The 24770-nt window shown below is 43.1% G+C and overlaps 1 protein-coding gene across 1 annotated transcript in view; it reads right to left on the reverse strand.

Annotated features, from left to right (window-relative positions):
• The window catches only part of LOC126249098 (uncharacterized), a 169416-nt gene that overhangs the window by 50431 nt on the left and 94215 nt on the right, over positions 1-24770 (reverse strand). The gene's annotated exons all lie outside the window — the stretch shown is intronic.

Below are 24770 nucleotides of genomic sequence, written 5' to 3' on the forward strand. Positions count from 1 at the left end.
GTTTTCTTTGCATCTAAACACAGTGCAGACCAAGTGTCTACCCACAGCAAAGTGTGTCAAAGGCTTTAGGACAAAGATTATGCAGTTCTCAGGAAAGTATGCACACGATTCGGTGGGCAATGCACGATTACCAATTTTTGTCCACAGCGCTGGGCGTGTTCAATTCGTTTGTTCCATTGGGGAGGCCAACAGTCTTTGCCACCTTTCGGTCGATGGGCGATGACAGAATCGAGTCGCACGTCCTCCAATCTTTCTCAAACGATTTTATGGAAACTATTCGGTAAAAAGTTTCACTTTTCTGTTACTTACAGGCACATCATCATTCACCTGGTATATAAAGCTATTATTTCGTTAATGGTCATAGTTATTGTAATATTTACGTCGAAGTAAGACACTGCGCGAAATTCGAAAAAGTTTGCAATGAGAAATAGGGGTCGGAATGATTCTGTGTTTGGTGCATATTACATAATATGTTGCTGTGTATGAAATTTAGCAAACATACTGAATTTTTCTTTGGACTTGGGTGGACATCTTTAACTGTCACCAGTCTCGAAAAAATTAGTGTGATGCGCCAAACTCATTTGCAGTCGCGCCATACCAGCGATAAAGCCAGAGTGAAATATCCACAACATTCCTTATACTTCATAAATGGTTTGAAATACCGAAATGAGATTTCAGCAAATGATAGCACACAAAGAGGAGAGTATTTTGGCACATTATTACTACGCAAAACTTCGCTCACGTTGTTCCAATAACCCATAGCATTTCTCATTTCGCCAGCTATTAGTGGCTCTTAAATATTGCATTCTTTCATCGAAAAAGTCTATAGTTAGTGGAATAACTTGGCAGGTAATGAAGACATTACACTTTTTTTTTACCAAGGATGTGCCTTTTTGTAAGCTACTGACCTTACTTTTCCTCAATTTCTCACTTAATAAATCACTGTTTCAGAATTCTCTTGCAGTCGCTTCTGCACATGATAATGAAGTGACATTGTGTAAACTCCGCTGTGTTTTGGCAAAAGAAGCAAATTTTGAGATGGCAGCAAGTTAATTGTGGAGGTTTTACTCAAAATTCGCCACCCACGACGCTTCTCTGAACATTAAAAATGATTAACAAGTCAGGCGAAAATAAAACACCGCATTTTCAGTGGAATTGTTTTTAAATACTAACCAAAACAAAGGTGACAGACCTTTTCGAATGGTTACCATGCCAGTATGGGCGAGGAGGGGCTCCAATTAAGAGTGAGAAAAAATGTTAGTGTAGGCTTCAGTTTAGAACAGCACTTCCCCCCCCCCCCCCCCCCCCTATGGCTCGCACAGTGCCTGCTCGTAACTCTCACCACCACCGTTCTCCCCACGCCTGCCCTACCAGCCATGATACCCCTCGTGGACTCTAAAACCAAACTGCTTTTAATAAGTGTGAGGTCACAATTGTTCACATTTCTAACAGATCATGGGAAAAATATTGCGAATGGTGGTTTGAAAAGTATTACTTTCAAAGTAAATTTCCTTTCATGCAAGATGAATTATGTTACATGTAAGAATGTCCCATGAATTTATTAAATCACGGAGCACTTTAATCTCATTCAAAACTTAACAATGGACAAAATTTTGACCCAGAAGACCAGCCATTTATGCCTTTATTTCAAATTTCACTGCCACATTTGTGTTTGATGTATCTTAAAGGGTAAGACATGCTGAAAAAGACCAAGCTTCATGGTTAGTTTTTCATATTTGTTTTAGTTCTATCATAGTTTAAAAATTGTGCAATAACGAAGGCAAAAAGTATAATTACCCTCCAAAAAATGTGCGAGTTGTGTTCTTGAGCAGTTTCACACATAATTGGCTTTTCTATGGAAAAGTCAGAAGTTGTCGCTGAAACATTTATTCAGCCAGGTAATCCACCCGAAATATTCAGTTCACAGCAGTGAAACTTATAACTCTGCTTGTCAGAAATATTCAGCAGCTGCAATTTAGGCTGTGCTCTTAGGGTCCTGGCTAACCACATCTTCGGCAAAAAAGTTTTTGACGAATAATATTATATTTATTTACTTACACTAAATTAACATAACCGCCCCTAACTTTCCTATAAACTCAGCCATGTTCATGTCACTTATCTTTCTTCATTCAGATAATAATTCTCCTACTAATAACCTCTTAGCCAACAGATTTCTACTTCCTCTGGGAAGGGTACACAAACTTTACAAAGCTATATTTGCGTTGTAGCCTACTTAAGTTTTTCTGGGAGACATGATATCCATTGTTATTATGCTAGTTTCCTCATCAGATACATAAGAGATGAGAGCCTTTGGAGGTAAGTAATACTTTTAGTATTTATGGACTTCAGTGTGTGACCAATTCCAGAGCAGATATTGTACCTTTGTACCACGTTCCAGTACACATGATAACCAATCCCTGGTCCTTCACCATCAGCTCCAGCCATAACCCACATCAGTAAGTCTTCTGGGTCGTGTAAATCAGGAATTTCATGCCACCCCACAGGTAGTTGTCTAGTGAGTTCAAGTCCGGAGAATTTGCAGGCCAGGCAATCCGGCCACCATGACCTATTCTTTGTTGCCCATTGTTGGTCTAGATGATCTTGGACTGCATGTGTAAAATGAGTTGGTGCGCCATCATGCTTGAACTACATGTTTTGATGCACATGGAGTGGCACATCTTCCAACGGCACATGCAGTATGATGTCAAGGAATCATAAGTACATGATTCTTATGAAGTGTGGTGGAAGAAGGTATGGCCCAATCAGATTTCCTTCCAGGAACCCTGCCCAAATGTTGAGACTCTGTTGTTTGTGAAACCCATGGGGATGTGCAGATTGTGGGTTTTAATCTGTCCTCACATGACTTGTGGGAATTGAGAACACCTTCCCCAGTGAACCTGGCTTTGTGCCCAAAGAAGATCTGCCATGGGAAGTCAGGTTTGTCTACACAACTGTGCAAGAACCACCTACAAAGGTAGGCTTGTGGAGTAAAACCCTATGACTGCATTGCCTGTGTAGTGTCGGCAGACTTGCCAACACTACGCACACTAATTGAAAGAGGCGGCCAAGATGCACGCGCTAGCTCACGAAGGATGGAGTGAGGTCTGAAACAGGATACGTAATGAATGCTATAAAGAAAAGTACGTAGCTGCGGAAATACTTAACTTTATTCCATCCTTGTGGTACATCGCTCTTGACGAATCAAGTGAGACTCTTAAGATACATGCAATGTTACAAATGGCGCCTTGCTAGGTCGTAGCCATTAACTTAGCTGAAGGCTATTCTAACTGTCTCTCGGCAAATGAGAGAAAGGCTTCGTCAGTGTGGTCGCTAACAAAGTCGTCGTACAACTGGGGCGAGTGCTAGTCAGTCTCTCGAGACCTGCCGTGTGGTGGCGCTCGGTCTGCGATCACTGCCAGTGGCGACACGCGGGTCCGACATGTACTAATGGACCGCGGCCGATTTAAAGCTACCACATAGCAAGTGTGGTGTCTGGCGGTGACACCACATTCCTCCCCCGCAAATCGGCAGACGGTCGTGTGATACGGCTTCCGCCCGCCGTGGGGAGGACCCCACGTTGACGTATGCAACGAGGTGGGGAGCCTAACTGTAGTGTCGGCAGACTTGCCAACACTACGCACACTAATTGAAAAAGGCGGCCAAGATGCACGCGCTAACTCACGAAGGATGGAGTGAGGTCTGAAACAGGAGACTTAATGAATGCTATAAAGAAAATACGTAACTTCTGGACTACTTAACTTTTAATCCTTCCTTTGTATACATCGTTCTTAATGAGACATCTGGAGATTGTGGCGATACAAGTGCGACTCTTTAGATACAAGCTATCTAAGGCTAATGGCGCCTTGCTAGGTCGTAGACATGAACTTAGCTGAAGGCTATTCTGTCTCTCGGCAAATGAGAGCAAAGGCTTCGTCCGTATAGTCGCTAGCAACGTCGTCGTACAACTGGGGCGAGTTCTCGTACGTCTCTTGAGACCTGCCGTGTGGTGGCGCTAGGTCTACGATCACACAGTGGCGACACGCAGGTCCGACATGTACTAATGGACCGCGGCCGATTTAAGCTACCACCTAGCAAGTGTGGTGTCTGGCAGTGACACCACACTCACAACAGGCGAGGCTGTGCCACCCGCCCCCTGCCATTCGGTCTGAGGGGAGCTAGGAAACGCCTGAAAACCTAGTCCAGGGTGCACGTCAACATGCGGAGTATGCGCCCGTAATGAGACAGGAGGGGCCAAAGGGTCGACCTCCATTGCGTCGGGGGATCCGACGCGCGATGACGACATCTGGTCCGGAGCAGGCAAGAGTTCCATGGCAGAGGACATCTGGTCACGGGAAGCGATCGGCGGCGTGTGACCCAGGGAGGAGCCAGGCGGTTGCAGCGATGCGTCCACTGCGGGCGGCGCCGGCGGGAGAACAGGCGGCGGCGGCGGCGCGTCGCCATGAGGCAAAATGGAAGGCAGCATCGGTAACACCTGGGGATGAGGCGAGCCACTAGATGGGTCCCCAGGGCGCTGTCCGGACGGCACCGTCGCTGAAAGCAGACGGGGAGCGGCAGAACCCAGGCGACGACAGAGGCGCAGCTGATTGAAATGCCGACGCACCTCACCAGAGGCCCCCAAAACCAAATACATCGCGCGGCCGAGGCAGCGAAGAATGCGCCCTGCGAGCCAACGCCGTGAACCGCGATAGTTGCGATAGAATACAACGTCGCCTGGAGCAAAAGCAGGAGTCTGCCGCTGCACAGGAACCTGATGCGGCGGATGCAGCAAAGACATGAAGGTTCGATGAGGATGACCGTGGAGCAACTCAGCCGGCGAGCGACCATCTCGGGGCTGAGAACGATACGAGGACAAAAAGAGCAACAACGCGTCCTCCCGAGAATGCGACTCTTTCAACTTCAACATCTGTGACTTGAAAGTCCGGACCAATCGTTCAGCGGCACCGTTTGACTGAGGCGAAAACGGCGCGGATGTCAGATGTTGAATACCATTGGCCGTGCAGAATGACTGAAATTCTGCGGACATGAATTGTGGGCCATTGTCGGAAACAATAGTCTGTGGAAGACCTTCAATGCAAAAAATAGCGGACAACGCTTGGATGGTGGCAGAAGACGTCGTGGAAGACATCCGGACAACAAAAGGAAAATTACTGAAAGAATCGACCACAACCAACCATCGAGCATTCCAGAATGGACCAGCAAAATCGATGTGCAAGCGTTGCCAAGGGTAAGTGGCTTGCGGCCATGCAAAGAATTTCCGCGGCGGTGCGGATTGTTGTTCGGCACACGCCATGCAAGAAGAGCACATATTCGTAATCGCAGCATCGATTCCGAACCAAGTACAGTGCTGACGAGCAAGTTGTTTCGTTCGCACTATACCCCAATGTCCTTGGTGAAGAAGCCGTAAGACAGAGGACTGCAACGAACGTGGGACCACGACTCGGGACTGATCATTATCAGAACGCAACAACAAAACACCACACAGTACAAAAAGTCTCTCCTTGTGAGCAAAAAATCGGCGAACCAACGGATCCTCGATCCGTGACTTCGACAAGGGCCATTGCGTAGCAACAAAACGCAAAACAGTAGCAAGGACAGGGTCAGCAGCTGTGGCTGTAGCGACACGACGAAAATCAATCGGAAACGATTCGACCACGTCATCGGTTTCCGAATCAATGAACATGCAAGCAAGTTCGGAAGAATCGAATGCTCGATCCTCAGCAACAGGCAAACGGGACAACGCATCGGCGTTTCCGTGCTTAGCAGTGGACCGATACAAGATATCGTAGTGGTACTGCGAGAGGAAAATAGACCAGCGAATGCATTTCTGCGCTGTACGTGGAGGTACAGGCTTGTTCGGATGAAAAAGCGATGTCAAAGGTTTGTGGTCTGTTATTATGGTAAAGTGACGACCATACAAGAAATCATGGAACTTAGTAACACCAAAGACGAGAGCCAAAGCTTCTTTCTCTATCTGTGAATAATTTCTTTGCGCAGACGAGAGCAATTTGGACGCAAAGGCGATAGGGCGATCATGCGATCCATCTTTGTGCGCAAGCACAGCACCGATCCCGAAATCCGATGCATCTACCATCAACAAAAGGGGTTTCTGGGGATCGAATGGCGTAAGGCAAGTATTTGAAAGCAACGCCGATTTCAACTGGCGAAAGGCGCGTTCGCATTCCGTCGTCCAGACGAACGGAACACCTTTACGGCGTAAGCGATGAAGCGGAGCTGAAATGGAAGAGGCATTGCGCAGAAAGCGATGATAGTAATTTATTTTACCTAACACACTCTGCAGCTGCTTCAAATTCTGCGGCGAAGGTAAGTCCTGTATGGCACGGAGGTGCTCTGGACTGGGGTGTATGCCTTGGGCATTGATGACATGTCCCAGATACGGTAAGTCACGAGCAAAAAATACACATTTGTCCTTCCGCAAGCGAAGACCATTCTGTCGCAAGACCTGAAATAATGTTCTTAGATTTTCTAAATGTTCGGCTGCTGTCCTTCCGGAGATCACAATATCGTCCAGATAGTTCGCAGCAGTAGGGACCGACGCACAAACAGTTTGTAAATATTGCTGAAACAATGCAGGGGCGGATGCACACCCAAATGGCAGTCTTTTGAATCGGTACAAACCAAAATGCGTGTTAACCACCAAGACGCGCTGGGATTCTACGTCCACAGGTATTTGCAAGTACGCATCTGCTAGGTCCAACTTCGAAAAGTATTTACCCGGGCACAGTTTGTCAAAAAGATCTTCCGGGCGGGGCAAAGGAAAAGTTGCAGTCACAAGTTGTGGATTCACAGTTGCCTTGAAGTCCACACAAAGTCTCAGTTTTCCGGAAGGTTTAGGCAAAATGACTAAGGGTGAGGCCCAGAGAGAAGCCTGCACACGTTCAATTACACCTTGTGATTCTAAATCGTGTAAAGTTCTTGCGACCTCATCACGCAAGGCGTGGGGAACATTGCGCGCTCTGAAAAATTTCGGTTGCGCGTTTACTTTCAGTTCCAAATGTGCTTCATAGTTCTTAGCGCAACCAAGGCCCGGTGCAAAAATGTCTGCAAATTCCTCACATAGACGAGAAACACTGGCGGAAGGCACAGTCTCGTTCACTGATAGGACCTGATTTACGATTGACAAGTTAAACAACTGAAATAAATCTAAACCAAACAAGTTCACTGCAGTAGAAGAACGAAGAACGTAAAATGACACAAGTTTTGTTTGTCCCTTGTATGTTGCAAGAAGAGTGCACTGTCCTAACACAGGGATCTGCTGTCCTGAATAACTATGTAACTTAACATTTGCGGCACGCAACGGAGGTTTGCCCAGTTGTTTGTACGTGTCATGATTGATCAATGAAACTGCAGCTCCGGTATCGAGCTGGAATGGTATCACTTTGCCTTCAAAGTCCAAGTCGACAAAAAGTTTATTGTCCTGCTGACGACAAGAGCGACTTTCACGTGCAATGTGAACTGATACAGGTACAGAAGCACTTGCGACTTTACGGGATTTCCGGCGACGTCGACGCACACCATTTGTGGGATGAACACAGTCACTGTTTGAGATAGTGGCACTGGACGGGGTGGAATGAACTACGAGGGTTGCCCAGTAAATAATGCCCCATATTTTTTTTCTCCGAAATAAAAAATATTAGAAATGTGAAACTTTAGGTGCGAGTTATTTGAAGTTTCCCGCGTGTGTACGCAAAGTTTCAATTTCCTCCGACAGAGAGCGGTGGTGTAGGAATGTTCTAAAATGGCGTCTGCAAGTGACATCCGTCAGAAACAACGTGCAGTGATTGAATTTCTCGTAGCAGAGGAAGAAACCGTGGGCAATATCCATAAACGCTTGTGCAACGTCTACGGAACATCTGCAGTCGATAGGAGTACTGTTGGTCGCTGGGCACAGAGGGTGAAAGCATCAGAGGGCGGTGCTGCGGAGCTCCGAGATTTGCCGCGGTCGGGAAGGCCTCCCACGGCTGTCACGCCTGACATGTTGCAGCGGGCTGATGTTCTCATTCGACGGGATCGACGCATTACGACTCGACAATTGGCACTGGAGTTGTCAGTAAGCAAAGGAAGTGTGGATGTGATTATCAATCAGCTTGGATACTCAAAAGTGTGTGCAAGATGGGTTCCTCGGTGTCTTACTGTCGATCACAAATCCCAAAGAAAAGACATTTCTTTCGATTTGTTGCGACGCTTTCACGTTGACGGGGAGGCCTTTTTGTCACGGATTGCGACAGGTGATGAAACTTGGGTGCATCATTTTGAGCCCGAAACAAAAAGACAATCGATGGAATGGCGTCATGCTTATTCTCCACAGAAGAAAAAATTCAAAACAGGTCCTTCAGCCGGAAAAGTCATGATGACTGTGTTTTGGGATTGCGAGGGCGTAATTCTCATTGATGTGATGCCAAAAGGCAGTACCATTAATTCAGAGGCTTATGTCAAAACATTAGACAAACTTAAGCAGCGCTTCCGGCGCCTTGGGCGTCATATTAACCCACAGGATGTTTTGATTCAGCATGATAACGCTCGTCCTCACACAAGTTTGAGGACTTGTGAACACATCGCGAAACTGGGTTGGATAGTGTTACCCCATCCACCCTACAGCCCTGATTTGGCTCCTTCAGACTTTCACTTGTTTGGGCCAATGAAGAATTTCATTCGTGGAAGACATTTTGCCGATGACGAAGAAGTGATTCACGAAGTGACAACCTGGCTCCGTAGGCAGAGTAAAGATTTTTACCGGCAGGGAATACATGCTCTTGTGTCTCGCTGGAAAAAGGCCGTCGAACTTGAAGGAGATTATGTGGAAAAATAAAGCAAGTAGACAAAACATCAGTGTTTCACATATGTAAATTTGATTGTTGTGGAATAAATACTTCTGGAGAAAAAAAATATGGGGCATTATTTACTGGGCAACCCTCGTACATGAATGTCCATGGGCGAAGGTTCACGAGCCTGAGTATACTTGGCTCGATTCCGGTGCGAAGCAAAGGGCCTGGAATGGTTGTGATTGTCTGATCTGAGCTTTTTCTGGCAAACACTTTGAATATGTCCTTTCTTATGACAGTAAAAGCAAATAGCTTGGCGTGACGGGCAATTTTCACGCGAATGTCTAGTTGCACACCGCGGGCATGATTTCACTGCATTTGCTTGCGTGCGCGGGACACGTGGCTGCACGGACATGCGCGAGGGCTGTTTAGCGTTCTGTGCAGCGTGCCCGGCGGGCCGGTTAATGTGACACACGGCTGGCGAAGTTTCAAATGATTCCTGAGCAAAGTCAAGTGTGTCTTGCCTATCCAATATGTCTATCACTTGTTGAAGGGAGGGATTGACTAGTTTCAAAATCTGTTCCCGTATGCGAACATCAGAAACGTTCTGTGCTATGGCATCACGTACCATTGTATCTGAATAAGGAAGTCCACATTCACACTCAAAAACACACTCCCTAGTAAGTCCTTGCAATGTTGCAACCCACTCCCTATTAGTCTGACCGGCCTTACGTTTTGTACGAAAGAACGTATACCTTTTTGCAACGACATTGACTGTTTCTTTGAAATAGGCATCTAACGCTGACAAAATTTCTTCATAGGATAGAGTTGCTACATCGCGTCGGGGAAACAATTTCACTATCACACGGTAGGTGGACACTCCTACACACGAAAGCAAAAACGGCTGCCGCTCATTACCTTGAATTCTGTAGGCGGCGAGATGAAAGCCAAACTGTCGTGACCACTACGTCCATGTTTCCTCGTCCGCTTGAAACGGACGAAACTGGGGTGCAACAGCATGTTGTGGCTGCGGTAGCGATAAAGCGGCGGCGGCCGCATCGGTGTGCATTGCACGCTGACCCTGGACGAGCTGTCCAAGGGCATCCAATAACGCCTGCGTCTGCTGATTCTGCAAGCGATAAAATTCGGACAGTACATCTGGAGATTGTGGCGAAGCCATGACACAAGCAAATGAATACAAACACTTAATCCACTTTTAAGCCTCGTCGCCAAAAATGTAGTGTCGGCAGACTTGCCAACACTACGCACACTAATTGAAAGAGGCGGCCAAGATGCACGCGCTAGCTCACGAAGGATGGAGTGAGGTCTGAAACAGGATACGTAATGAATGCTATAAAGAAAAGTACGTAGCTGCGGAAATACTTAACTTTATTCCATCCTTGTGGTACATCGCTCTTGACGAATCAAGTGAGACTCTTAAGATACATGCAATGTTGCAAATGGCGCCTTGCTAGGTCGTAGCCATTAACTTAGCTGAAGGCTATTCTAACTGTCTCTCGGAAAATGAGAGAAAGGCTTCGTTAGTGTGGTCGCTAACAAAGTCGTCGTACAACTGGGGCGAGTGCTAGTCAGTCTCTCGAGACCTGCCGTGTGGTGGCGCTCGGTCTGCGATCACTGCCAGTGGCGACACGCGGGTCCGACATGTACTAATGGACCGCGGCCAATTTAAAGCTACCACCTAGCAAGTGTGGTGTCTGGCGGTGACACCACAGCCTGTACATTCTGGGTATTGTATTGATGCAACTTTATTTCCTGTATTGGTAATGGCGTATTAATGGAGGAAATTCACTTTAAAGACAGCCAAGCCGCTTTGTAACAAGAGAGTAAATGTGTATTGAAATTATAACACTGTATCACATAATTATATCTGCCTGCTTGCGATCTTCTGTAGCAGCTTGCTGCTATGCTTTTTACTAGCAGGCATGCAATTGGGACTGACTGTATCTCAGGAGCACCCTGCCCCCCCTTTCCTCTGTCTCTCTCTCTCTCTCTCTCTCTCTCTCTCTCTCTCTGCTCCAGCCTTTAGCAACGATCTCAATCAATTTGGAGGAGGACTGTGCAGTGATTCTAATAGATCACTCATCCTCATAGTTTCTTAGGAAAACATCCAAGAGTTCTCCCCAAGACACTTTGATCTAGAGTTTATGTCAATTCCGGTTACACTCTTCATGTAAATGCAGATATCCTGTGTCATCGAATTTTTTTGTTATTTCCAACATTTTGCGATATTTATCCGTTTTCCATACATAGGTGTACAAGTATAAATATGCTCTTCTTGTTTACATGACCAGATGAGGCTTGCTACTTCTTTATGCCATCCAGCTTTGATACAGAGCCCCAACACAGCCTGGGTATATACTTATTCCTCAAAATGACAATACTACGTGCTAAAACCGATGCTGAAAAGAAAAAAACACGCACACACACGTGTATGTATTGCTGTTGGAGGTAGTGTGTTGACACTATTCTGCTGTAAACCCACATAGCGTACCTCTGCCATGCGTGTCTGCAGCAGGGACCCCCAATCCCATCTTCTACCAATATCATCACAGGTACATGGATGGGGTAATTGGTCAAGAGAAACTCGAACGAGTAGATATAGGAGAGAGATTAACAGCACATTCGTAAACAATTATGTTCTTGCTATAAAGTGATCTTGCTGTCTTTAATGTGAATTTTCTTCATAAATATGCCATTATGAACACAGGAAATAAAGTCATATCTACCCTACCCTCTGTCATGCACGTAATAGAGTGTAATTACAACCTCATTTAGAAGGTATGACCGAAAGGGTTTTGAGCCAGATGTTTTATGCAAATCGCTTACCAACTGTGTTTGGCGTGTGCAAAATATTATCTATATGTATACAATAAACTTTTAATTATTCAACGCGTAAATCGATTTCTCAAAATGATGCTTCTGTTGTGTGCTCATACCAAAAAAAATTATTCTGAGTCATACTAGTACTACCGATAACGCATATGTATTGGGGTAAGTGCCTAAGTCTAGAGTATGCGTACGATTTTATCAAAATACACGTCTTAGTTATTTTTAAAACGGTATCTAGGTCATGCATATATTACATCAATCCCCCAGGCTTGGGAACTGTTTCTTTCATTTTTTATAGACAGCTAGGCTGATACTTTAATAAATGTAAACTGCCAAGTATGCGTTTTTGTTGTGGAGAGTAGCACTGCGCATGTTGCTTGTAGTTGCTGGACTCCGGGGCATCCAAATCATGGCACAAACAGTATAGCGTGAGTTCAATCGCATTTAGATGATCACGTGACTGGAAGTGTCGCCATCATGACCTATACCTGATGATTTTTTGCTACTACAGTGAATAAACATCGTTAGTAAAAAGCATTAGCTGTTGATGGTCATATTGCCATGTTATGACGCAATCCAGTGTTTGTCCTCCACTTTTACGAATACTAACACAGACGAAGCTCTGCAACATGCTCCCATACTGGGCACAAGTTTAGTGAGTAATTCTTGTAAATCATTCCATTCCTCTACCAGCGCTGTTGACAACTGATGGATGGTACTTTATGCTGCAGCACGTCTCCCCAATTCATACTACACATGCTCGATGGGATTTAAGTGAATGGGAATGGCCACTCGAGTCAATTCCCTAAGTATCATTTTGTTCCAAGAGCTGCTCCACCTGCGTCCCAATTATTTGATGAGTGAGTGTACTGTGCTCATAGATTTTGATGCCAGGATGCACATTGAACATTACACCTCACCACAGCGTAACACATGCACCGACGAAAGAACCACGTTCGGTAATATTGCTCGTTGCATTAAGTGTTCACACCTCTCGCCATGTGAGCATACGTCCAGAATCACTACTCACACTGAATCTGCTCTCATTCGAGAAGGGCACGTTACTCCTCTTCTCTCTGGTCAAGTCCCAATGTTCTCAACACCATCGCAAACGGTGCCTGAAATGTATGAGTGTGAATGCAATACAGGATACTAGTGACTGGGGAAAGAGACCACCCTCGCTATGCAGTCGACCTGCTGCTGTGGATCTTAAGATAGCGTCCCTTGCAGGCGCGCCATTTGTACCCACTGTTTGATGTAGGTCTCTTGTTGCCTGTTGCATGATGTAGTGGTCGTCTCCTGGTCTGGCTGACCGTGGTCGACCACGTCATCTCCTTCAGACAGCAGTGCCTGCAGTTCGGAACACTCTCTATACACTTGAAACAATACTATGAGTAGTAGCAAATCCCTGAGCTATACCGATTGTACTTTGACTTCCTTCCAGTTTTCATATGATTCTTCCCCTTATGGAGTCTTAAAAACGTTGTGTTGGATAATGTTGTAATGGAAAACACCACCATATTGCACCATAACCGCACACTGAATGACATATACTGTCTTTTCCCTTTCCTTCAACTACCTCGTGTTGTTGAGCTAGCTCCATTTGGCATTGTAGTCACACTGACCCACATATGATGGCCTGCTTCTGTGCAGGGTTGGAAGACCTACGGCAACGAGCTCCCACATTTCCATTCATTTCGATTGAGTGGTTAGCACTTGATCCAGTCACAACAGTGTGACCACCTATGTTCGAGAGCAATGTGAAACAGTCTCACACATATGACGTTTTTAGCTGCATGTGTACATATTGTGGAAGACTGCAGTTTTAACGAATTCTTCAGTAATGACAGGATACGTAACTTTATACTCTACTTGAAAACTAGATGCATACAGAACTTTTTTTAAATCATTATAGGTCCTAATTGTCTTTTCTTTTCATGTGGAAACCGATTACACAAAATAGCTATACTGGCATGGACTAACTGAAATTCAGATTTACTCTTCTGGATGACAAAGTCATTTCGCCTGATGCGTACTTCCTATAGAATCGAGACTGGGAGAATACTTTTCTTATGCTCTCGCGGCTATGTCTGATGGGATCATCATCTTTCCAGATGTGTCACTTTTCCACTACACAGTGCCAGTGTCAGTATGGTAGTAGCCACAATTGGTCTTTGAAGCAATAATTATTTGTCAAGTTTAGGATAAACGTGGTGCATTACAACGAAATACGAAATTTCATCAATAGTCTGAGACTCTCACAAGGTTGAGGTAGGTCACAAATACCTCACGAGCTACTTCCATAGAAGTCTATTGTCTACTGACAATCCAGTGCTTACATACGTATACTTCCAAAGAAATATTAGATATAGGTGAAGTCATCCACTTAGTTACAGCGATGAGAGTCGCTGCTACGAAGTTGGTCAGCAACCTTGTAAAACACGTTGGTTGATCATAGGTTTTTTTATCTTTGTGTAACATAGTGTGTGATCTTCCTGTCTTGTGATACATCGGTCGTACTTTAACATTACGTACGTTCTCAGAACGCACTTTTAATGGTCCCCATGATGATGGAAAACATGGCAATTTGCTCCATATTTGTCTCAGAACGTTAGTTCGTAGTACAATCGCCTTAATAAAATCTCGCCTTGGTATTAGACTCTGTTGCTGTTCCTCTCAGAAGTATTAGGCTCCAGTATTATCTGATTCATGCTTTGTCATCAATGGCGTTGTGCTGCTCAAAATTAAAATATGGTTCAAAGGCTCTGAACACTATGGGACTTAACATCTGAGGTCATCAGTCCCATAGACTTAGAACTACTTAGAACTAAGTAACCTAAGGACATCACACACATCCATGCCCGAGGCAGGATTCGAACCTGCGACCGTAGCGGTCGCGCGGTTCCAGACTGAAGTGCCTAGAACCTCTCGGCCACACTGGCCATCGTTGATATTATTATAACTAGAAAAAGTGTGGAGTGTTTTTTATACTAAATAATGCTATTTTTGTTAATAAGACTATGCAGCAGCCCACAGACATGTAATATAAATTAATTTTAGAACTTTTTATTGTGAAAGTCTCTATTGTCTTCACATTCGACAGGCGATATGCTGGTAGCATTATCAAACAGACCTCTGGAGATTACCAGAGTGCATGTGCGATCCTTGGCTAGAATTTGTCACATGCCGCATTGCGACTGAGGCAGCCCTAGTTATCAGATGAAAGCCGTTGGGAAATAACTCTGGACCGTCCCCCAGTCTCTCCGTTTATGATTTTTCCGTAGTTACTTAGAGCCAATGAGATGGCACTTCGCCACGACTGTCGGGCACATACATAGGGATGTTTTACACGGTCGAAGTTTTAGCCTGCAGACAGACCTGGGAATAATGATCAGAGTGGCCTCTGCAGTAATCTTTCGTAAAATATGGTGTTGATTGCAATGTCATCATGTACGTGCGACCCGTTTTTTTAAAGTGGTTCCCATTTTTGAATGATGTTGTTAATTGGTCTTTGGAGAATCGGTTTATCGGTATACTGTGCTATGTCTCTACGGTCGCTTTTTATAGTATCATGACCTCTGGGAGTTTATGATTTTGTATGTGGAATGAGTTTACTTTTTCTGCTGCACGGTAGCCACTGCTCAGTCTCGTTCATGTAAGGCGATGTCGGATATATTTCGGATTATTTACTCATCTATTTACACGTCTTACACTGACGTCATATACTAATACTGCGAATTTTACATATCTTGCAAATCTATCGCACTGTCGACGTGGGCCTAGGATTGTATTTACTCGCAAAATTTTTTGCCGATATGCCCGGTTTGGTTCACGTGTAGTGGGGGTTGGAGGGGAGGGAGATATATCTGTTGCTCTAACACTGCTCATTTTTAAGGGTTACTCATTAACGCACAGATAAGTTTCCACGGCAAAAACACAGCAGTGTGCTGATTGTGCAGCATGTGACTTTGGAATTTTATGGGTTAGTCGAAAGTACATACCGTAGTCAAATTTTTTCCGGGGTTAATACACTAATGAGCCGAAACATTGAATCTCGCGGTGGGCAGTGGTCATAATGTCTCATGGTGCTGATACGGGCAAGCGACGCAGTAAGGAAAGAAGGTAAGCAGAAGAGAGACGAATGGGAAGACATTATAGCGAAGATACTGGCCGCAAATGCGGAAAAACACTGATGTAAGCGATTTTGACAAAGGGAACATTGTTGTGGCCGTGCGACTGGAAACAAGAATCTCTGGAACGGCGAAACTGGTCGTCTGTTGCCGTGCTGTTGTCATGAGCACCTACGGAAAGTGCCTGAAGGATGGTGAAATAACATGTAGCGTGTATAGTATTTGACGACCATGTCTCATTACTAAACATAGAGGATGGGCAGCAAACTGTGGCAGATCTGATGGCAGAGTACAATGCTGGTGCAGGCACAAGTGTTTCGGAGCACACCGTTCAAAGGCCATTGTTGAACATGAAGCACAACATCACACAACCCTTAAGTGTTTCTGTGTTTTCCCAATGACATCGTCAGTTATGATTCCAGTGGACACGGGAGCACTAAATTTTCACTGTACATCAATAGAATCGTGTCGCCTGTCGATTGAATCTCATTTCTTGTCATACCAGGTCGATGGTTGGGTCCTCACACACAATTATCCAAGTGAATGGCTGAACGAAACATGCACCACGTCACATATGCAAGCTGGTGAAGGCGGAATTATGCATGGGGTACACTGAGTTGGGTTTCCATGGGATCTGTGTTGGTTATCTAAGGCACCACGATAGCAATGAACTACGCAAACGTTACTGCAGACCACCTCCATCACTGCATGCTTCAGGTCTCCCCCTGTGGTAATGTCTTCTTTGAGCAGGATACCTGTCCATGTTGCAAGATCAGAATCGTGCTACAGTGGTTTGAGGGGCGTTATACTGAACTCACATTGATGTCTTTGTTATCAAATGTGCGTGATCTGTACCCACTGCAACACACACCAGGCGCCAGCTGTGTGCCCGTAAATCGCCATCCAGTAATTTGCGGGATTTGCTTGACCTGTGTGCAGTACAGATGGGCACTCTGCTCCTGAACTGATAGACAGATTTTTCTAAAGAGAATGGATGACTCGGAACAAATAAATGGTATCTCATCTGATACCAAAATGCGTTTCTAGTGGCTGTAATGAGCGGGAAGAAAATTCTGCGCTAGGCTGCTGCAACGGCGCCCCTCGTCATATCCTTAAGAACACGTTTCCCAAACTACAAAAAAAATTGTGTTATGGAGCATGAGCACATGTGGATTTGCAATGCTTATTAGTACATGAAGCTTTTCTAATTCATGAAAACAGAAAATAAAGAAAGCTACATTTTTCCAATTTATTGGCTGTCTGGCAGTACACATTCATCCATTTCAATAGTAATGCTAATTATAACGATATGAAAGTAAGCACAACATAACACCCAGTCTGTGAGTGAAAAAAATCTCGCTTCAGAATCCGCCGCACTGACCACGCAGCTATTGAGGTGAACGAGTTGCATTGTCTTCCAAATAATACATTAAGACCGAAAATAATTCCAGCTTGTTTCCGTTCATGATTTCAAAAGAATATCTTAAATTTCAGAAGCTCAATAAACGTTTATATGCTTTTGCTCGAGTTGTTACTTCTTATCCTCTGATTCAGTATCGCATTCGTAATGTGTTGCCAGCGAAATCGCACGGAGTAGATCACACTGCGACTTGAGGAGTCACTCTGTTCTCTGCACTCTTGGCACAGTGAATCAGCCTGCAACTCGCTTTCATGAATGAGCACAGCTCCATCAGAGTTCAGCTCTTCAGTCTTTGTATCTTTATTTGATCTGTTCGAATCGTCATCTTCTTGTGTTATTGCTCTTCTGTTTTCTTGTTGGATGAGTTCTTGTTAGGTGTACTATTATGTCTTCTTCTATGTCTCTTGCATTTATAGTTGCATTTGTTGATGTGTCGGCAGCCTTTATGCATCTTTTAGTTACTTTGGATGGATAGGATACTGAATGTAACTGTTATTTTAACATACATGTTCGTCCATGTATACAGGTTGTCTCAGGAGGTACAGACAATATTCAGATATATGACAGGAACGATCATTTGAAGCAAAACTAAATATGGACATATGCCCTATTCCAAATGGTTCCTGAGGCAAAACGTATTTAATGTTAATTTTGTATGTTTTTCTTGAATAACACGAAATCCGCAGCCTCTAGCGAAAACTTGTCGCAGTACAAAATTACATTACATTAAATTTCCTTTAAAAGGGTCCTATTCATTTTTTCTCAAGGAATTTCATGTTGTGTGAAGAGTGTGAGAGGATATGGAAATTCTTGTGCAACATGCATGCACTGAGGAGTAGGTAAGCCATTTGAGGAAGTTTCTCGACTTGACAGACCACGTGTCCTGTATCAAATTATTCGTCTTGAGATCGTCTACACTATTATGGTACATTGTAAACAATCACAATGTACTGAATAATAAAGAAAACAAGTAACAATGTACATTAAATATGTTCTATATCGGAAACCATTCAAAAGAGTGCATATGAGCACCTTAAGTTTTTTGCTTCAAATGATTGTTTCTGTCATATCCCTGAACATTGACTATTCATCCTGGGACAACCTGTATGTTATGTTTAATATTTTATTTATCCATTTAAATTGAACAGTTTAATTCCCTTAGGAGTCCGCTTAAATCACATCAGAGTTTTATATGTAATTACAAAACTTATTAAAACCACAGTTACTTTAAAAAAAACAATATTTTTAGTATAATGTCTCCTCTTCTTCTTCTCTCTGCATGTAGTAGGCATTCGCCTGTTACGCACTCTGAAATTGTTGGTTTTCTTCAGGCTTCCTAAATATCTTCTACCCACTGGGTAACAATTATCACCAGTTTTGGTAATCTGTCGTCTTCCATTCTTTTGACATAACCCTTCCAGTTTTTTCTGTATTATTTAATCTGCTCATTTAAGTTTTTCACACTCAGTTCTTTTCTGATGTCTACATCCACTCTCCCCTCAGATAGAATGAACCCAGCTGCTCTTCTTAGCAATCGGATCTCTAGTGCTTGTACTCTGATGGGAACGAGTGTTTCTACTGTGTCGTCCAGGAAAGAGCTTCAAAGTCTAGGGAACAGTAGTTATTATAACCAGTAGTGGATCAAAAATAAGCTTGTGTATTTGGACTGTGACGCCGCCCTGTGCATAAATGCTGAGCTGAAGGATTTTTCGACAGCGTTGTCAGCTCGAGAAAGAATTTTTCACAACTAGCGTCATTTACCTCTGTGAAATAATCAGTAACTCTGTCTTTCGTTTATGGTTCAGTGAAGGTTATCGCTAAAGTCAAGTAGCGGTTTAGTTCCTTGGTTGAGACAATCGGATGAGCTGCAGCTTCTATTTTGCCTACTCTTCCCTAGATCACACAACCTTTTCGATAGAGTATCTGGTTTTTTTGTTTTGGATTAATGTATTGGCATGTCTTAGTTATTGTTTCTCCCAGTTTGGCTGATTCTGTTTGCTTTCTGCATGTAATCAATTTCATTTTCAAGGACAGAAGGTAGTTTTTGAGTCCTATGTGCAGTGTCTACAACATTCATGGACTGTTTTAGCTCTTCCGATAGCCAAGGTGCACGTTTTCCCTTCAGGTTTCCAGTCTTTTGGGTAGCATTTTATTATGTAACAGAGTTAGTTTGGTAATGATGTTGTGAGCTGACATTCCAAGTACGAATTTCTATGCCTGTGGATTTCGTGGCAAATATATGTATGGGGGCCTGACTATAGGCTGCATTATGGTTAGGTGCAACCTGAAATACTGTTGCAGTTGAAGAATAAACTTCCTAGCATTAATTGTATGATCCTAAGTCGAATGGAATTTTCAAAGGTCGGTTTTGAAGCAGGCTATCCCACCTACTTTCGGAGGTCTGTAGAGAACGCACATTTGGCAATTTTTTTAAAGGGATTTTATATTTGAGTACATATATTTGTCTTGTTTGTCTTTGTAACACCATGGCTTTAATGCTCTACTGATCTATTTTTGTCTCTGTTTCATTTAATGTTTCATCATTGAGCTTCTGTAAATGTATTTGTTTGAATCGATAACATAAAATTGTATACTCCTTTCTTTGTACAAAATTTGATGTCATGTTTTGATTGTATGCTGTGTAGCATAACTGTCATTTATACTCTTTGTCCCATTTGGAGGGAACAAAACTTACTATATATAATTGTTATTTTGTGTGAATAATTTTTTGTAGACATGTTAATATGTGCAAATATTCTGTTTTATTTAATGTGTTTGTTTGCTGTTATGTAAACTGCTGACCTTCACTTAGGGCTCTTAGTTATTCTGTATGTAAAAGGTGTAGGGGTTCCCCTCAGGAACGGAACAGCGTAGCGCGCGCAAAATGTGGTTGGCCTAGGTGGAAAAGGTGGAACTGATAGTCAGTCGGGGACGAGCAGTTAGTCGGAGACGAGCCAGCAGTCAGAGATGAGCTACGAGTCCGTGCACTGCCGTGTAAAAGTCGCATAGTGCTGGTTTCGAGAGAGGCTTCTCTGTTATTTTCCAATGCCTCGGATGGATGGATAAATAGCTGGGCTATTCTGGAATTTGTACCTATCTTCGCCACCAAGAAATGACAGAGCCCAGCAATTCTGCCTGCAATTCCACCTACCAACATGCAGTTGCCACCACATTGCGCAATCATTGCAACGTAATATTATAAGGATGTACAGTGAAGGATCAGCTTAATGGATGTGTTATTGTGTTGAAATATAAGGTAATGTGTATCTGAATTTATGTACCTACCTTGATTTTCTCCTCATCATAACACCTCTCAGCGTCCTCTCCGTTTGAACTAAAGTAATCACCGAGTATCCCTACTGAAAGAACTTTTATGACCAATGTTATGCTAATTTATGCCTCTTGAACTCAGTAAAAAGAAATTTAAAGTTAATGTGGCAAGAGAGTGAGTTAAAGTAAATGTTGCTTGCTGAATATAATTTTCCTATTAAAACTGCTTATTAAAGTGCTGTTGCCAACTGCAAAATTAAAGTTCTTGAGACTGAGGCTTCTAAAGTTTTGCTTAGCTAATGATCACCTTGATACCTGAGTAAATTCTAAAAAGGTAAGTCAGTTCTTGCAATTTTGTTAATATTGTGTTCCGAAGTAGAAAAAGTGGAAAACTGCATAGTAGGAAATTATATGTCTATAATTACTAAGTGTTTGTCTCTCTTGTGTGCATATTAACAGTATAAAGACCACTCAAGTTTGTGTAAGCCCTGAAAGTGATAGTGTTTTTCTGTACGTGTTATAATTTTGCAAATAGTTTTTTGCTGCCCCAGTTGTTAGCTTCAATCTTAAAACATATGTGTGTCAGAGTTCAGTGCACTCGCGTGTGGCCAAGTCTAGGTTGTGTTTGTCTGTTATAATTACTAATAAATATTTTCTTGAACGAGAATGTTAATCATTCTCATGCCTAATTAGGCTGGCGACCGGTTTCGTTATTCATTAAACAATATAGCTAGGCAAAATCTTGTTTGTTTCTATTCCGATATTTACGTAATTCTGACTTTCATTTCCGATAAGCCACCTCCGTTAGGAACAACACGGTCAACATAACAAAATTCCTCTCAGAGGGTAACACTGCTCTGATACTTTGTACCATAATTATTATAACAAAATAATTCTGTTTGCAAACTGTCTCCAGTTTCGAGGTTATGGTGTAGCGGTAGCAGTTAGGAGTGTTATACGTGGCTTTGCCGTGACAGGACTAATTGTTCTGTTGTGGCATCGTATGTACTAAACCAAACTTGGTATTTCATTGAATAAGCTACGTAAATACGCTGTTGTAGTGTTATATCTTCATTAGTATTGAACGTTAGTAGCATGGTCGATAATACGTCAAAATGTTTATATGTCACTACCCCACCTCATCTGTTACTTTTGTGGTGTGTGAGGACAGTGTAGTCCATGTTCAGGAAACTGGAGAGCACGGTTGGCTTGAGCAAGGAGTCCAAGTTCGTTAGAAGAAAGACAGTGATGTCGATATTCTGAAATAATAGCGGAGTTTGTCGAAATGAGTTAAAAGTAATGACCAACTATGTTGTACAGTAACGATGCAAACACGCTGGTAGAAATAGTAGCTGCATGAGTAGACAAGTTCGTAGCTCCTAAAGCATAGACTCTTAGAGCTCATTTGCAGTGCTTTTTTCATCCTTTATCCGCATCATTATCCTGTCATCTCATGTTCACACGCTATGTAGCCCAAATTCGGATATCACTTTATTCAAAATTTTTATCTTTCAGCAGTGAAATCCTCGCATATTGCCAGGCTTGTCTTCGCGAGTTTCTTATCACTATGACTGTTTCAGACCTTTTCGTATATGATAAACTTCACGATTGTGGCTCTAGGTTTCGCAGAGCACAACATCCTGCTCTACAGGGTGTTACAAAAAGGTACGGCCAAACTTTCAGGAAACATTACTCAACACAAGGAAAGAAAATACAGAGTGATTCAAAAAGAATACCACAACTTTAAAAATGTGTATTTAATGAAAGAAACATAATATAACCTTCTGTTATACATCATTACATATAGTATTTAAAAAGGTTTTTTTTCACTCAAAAACAAGTTCAGAGATGTTCAATATGGCCCCCTCCAGACACTCGAGCAATATCAACCCAATGCTCCAACTCGTTCCACACTCTCTGTAGCATATCAGGCGTAACAGTTTGGATAGCTGCTGTTATTTCTCGTTTCAAATCATCAATGGTGGCTGGGAGAGGTGGCCGAAACACCATATCCTTAACATACCCCCATAAGAAAAAATCGCAGGGGGTAAGATCAGGGCTTCTTGGAGGCCAGTGATGAAGTGCTCTGTCACGGGCTGCCTGGCGGCCGATCCATCGCCTTGGGTAGTTGACGTTCAGGTAGTTATGGACAGATAAGTGCCAATGTGGTGGCGCTCCATCCTGCTGAAATATGAATTGTTGTGCTTCTTGTTCTAGCTGAGGGAACAGCCAATTCTCTAACATCTCCAGATACTGTAGTCCAGTTACAGTAGCACCTTCGAAGAAAAAGGGACCAAAAACTTTATTGGCTGAAATGGCACAGAAAACGTTCACCTTAGGCGAGTCACGTTCATACTGAGTTGTTTCCCGCGGATTCTCAGTGCCCCTTATACAGACATTGTGACGGTTGACTTTCCCGTTAGTGTGGAAAGTTGCTTCATCACTAAACACAATCTTTGAAACGAAAGATTCATCTGTTTCCATTTGAGCAAGGATAAAATCACAGAAATCGATTCTCTTAATCTTATCAGCTGCAGACAGCGCTTGAACCAATTTCAGACGATAAGGTTTCATAACTAACCGTTTTCGTAGGACTCTCCATACAGTTGATTGTGGAATTTGCAGCTCTCAGCTAGCTCTGCGAGTCGATTTTCCTCGGCTGCGAACAAATGCTTGCTGGATGCGTGCTACATTTTCATCACTCGTTCTCGGCCGTCGAGAACTTTTCCCTTTGCACAAACACCCATTCTCTGTAAACTGTTTATACCAACGTTTAATACACCACCTATCAGGTGGTTTAACACCATACTTCGTTCGAAATGCACGCTGAACAACTGTCGTCGATTCACTTCTGCCGTACTCAATAACACAAAAAGCTTTCTGTTGAGCGGTCGCCATCTTAGCATCAACTGACGCTGACGCCTAGTCAATAGCGCCTCAAGCGAACAAATGTACAACTAAATGAAACTTTATAGCTCCCTTAATTCGCCGACAGATAGTGCTTAGCTCTGCCTTTTGTCGTTGCAGAGTTTTAAATTCCTAAAGTTGTGGTATTCTTTTTGAATAACCCTGTATATAGAAGTACAGTTTTCGAGAGAATATCGTGTTGGAATTTGAATTTGGCGCAATTTTCTAGTGGAGGTAGGCCTATGATAATGAATGATAATGAATGATAATAATTAACAAAAGTAAGGTTTTGCAGTCATTATCATGTAAGAATTTGAATTTGGAGGGATTTTTCTAGTGGAGGCAGGTCAATAATAATAAATGATAATAAATGATAATAAATAATAATAAATGATAATGAATGTTAATAAATTATAATCAATAATAATGAATAATAATAATAATGAGAAGTACGGTCTTTGCATGCATTATCCTGTTGGAATTCAAACTTCCCGCCATTTTTTCTTCTGGAGGCTTAGGTTAGTGGACGTAGCAAAATTGAACTATTTCACCGCCAAAATTCAAAATTCCCGCCATTTTTTCTTGTGGTTAGGTTAGTGGATGTAGCACAATTGACCTATTGTCCCGCCAAAATCCGCCATCTTGGATGACGCCATGTGCTGTTGCCAAGTCTACATGCCGCCATCTTGTATGACGTCATCACCGCCATCTTGAATAAATTTGGCAACAGTGCAGTGTGTCTTGGCACACCCCTTGTCTCCCTACTGCCGCATGCCCCATTTCCTTGAGGAATTTTTAAAAGACCGAGTTTTCAAGGTACGTGTGGATTCTGCCTTGTCTGACACCTTTATCCAGGATCACCGAGTGTCTCAGGTTTCTGTCATTAATCCTATTATGGCCTGTCTCCCACTCTGGTTCCCTTTCCCTTGACGAATTTTACATGTATTGCAGTTCTCCATTTACTTGTCTCATTGAGCGGCATCTTCAGTGATGTCTCGATCGCCTTCACTCATGGAGCATCGACAATGGCTTTCGTTTCTCCACTGACAAAACAGTTTGTATGAATTTCTGGCGGCGCAAATGGTTTCTTCCACCTTCTTTACATCTTGGACGTATTGCTCTTCTATTCATTGAAACTACGAAATTCCTGGGCTCATACTCAATAGGAAACTCTCTTGGTCCTCTACATGTCTTACCTGGCAGCCCGCTGTATGTGGTCCATCAATGTCCTGTGTGTCCTCAGTGGTACTGTAACGCTTATATCGATTAGAAGTAGGTTTATATTATGTAACAGTGTAACTGTAATTATGAAGTGTGTACTCTTTGTTAGTTAAGGTCATTGATTTGTGAGAGGAAATTTAGAATTCTGTATTGTATATATGGAATAAGCTA

The sequence above is a fragment of the Schistocerca nitens genome, chromosome 3 (genome assembly GCF_023898315.1).
Source record: "Schistocerca nitens isolate TAMUIC-IGC-003100 chromosome 3, iqSchNite1.1, whole genome shotgun sequence".
Classification (NCBI taxonomy): Eukaryota; Metazoa; Arthropoda; class Insecta; order Orthoptera; family Acrididae; genus Schistocerca; species Schistocerca nitens.